This window comes from Piliocolobus tephrosceles, unplaced genomic scaffold, assembly GCF_002776525.5.
Source record: "Piliocolobus tephrosceles isolate RC106 unplaced genomic scaffold, ASM277652v3 unscaffolded_24036, whole genome shotgun sequence".
NCBI lineage: Eukaryota > Metazoa > Chordata > Mammalia > Primates > Cercopithecidae > Piliocolobus > Piliocolobus tephrosceles.
This window is the reverse complement of record NW_022306573.1, coordinates 1-950: the sequence shown is the minus strand read 5'-3', so window position 1 is coordinate 950 and position 950 is coordinate 1.

Genomic DNA, 950 nt, shown 5'->3' with positions numbered 1-950 from the left:
TTTTTTGAGATGGAGTCTTGCTCTGTCGCCCAGGCTGGAGTGCAGTGGCCGGATCTCAGCTCACTGCAAGCTCCACCTCCCGGGTTTATGCCACTCTCCTGCCTCAGCCTCCCGAGTAGCTGGGACTACAGGTGCCCGCCACCTCGCCCGGCTAATTTTTTGTATTTTTTAATAGAGACGGGGTTTCACCGTGTTAGCCAGGATGGTCTCGATCTCCTGACCTCGTGATCCGCCCGTCTCAGCCTCCCAAAGTGCTGGGATTACAGGCTTGGGCCACCGCACCGGCCTAATTTTTTTGTATTTTGAGTAGAGATGGGGTTTCACCATGTTGGCCAGGGTGGCCTTGAACTCCTGACCTCAAATGATCCGCCCACCTCAGCCACACAAAGTGCTGGGATTACAGGTGTGAGCCACCGCACCTGGATGATTCATTTTCATTTAACGTCAGTGCCGGCACCACCCCTCTACGCCGCCCATCTAGAACAGCCTGGGGCGGGCATTCTTGCTTCTTTTGTTCACTTGTGCATTAACAGTGCTCTGAGCCCAGAGCTCCGCACAAGGAAAGTGCTCAAGAAAAGACTTGTTGAATGAATGAATGAGCCTCATCGAGAGAACACAAAATTCGCCCAACTGCACTGCCGAACCCATTGGTCTCTGACTAGCTTCCCCCTGGTAAATCAGGAGTGGACAAGCTTTCCCGCCAAAAGCTGGAGTCTCTGCTCCCACTACTCAACTCTGCCCTTCTGGTGTGAGAGCAGCGACTAACCATATGTGAATCACTTGGCTGTGTGCCGTAAACCTTTACTTATCAACACTGAAATCTGAAATTCATACCTCTTTCAGGTGGCAGATATGTTCTTTTTCACCCACCCCCATTTAAAAATGTGAAGTCCCGGCCGGGCGCGGTGGCTCAAGCCTGTAATCCCAGCACTTTGGGAGGCTGAGACGGG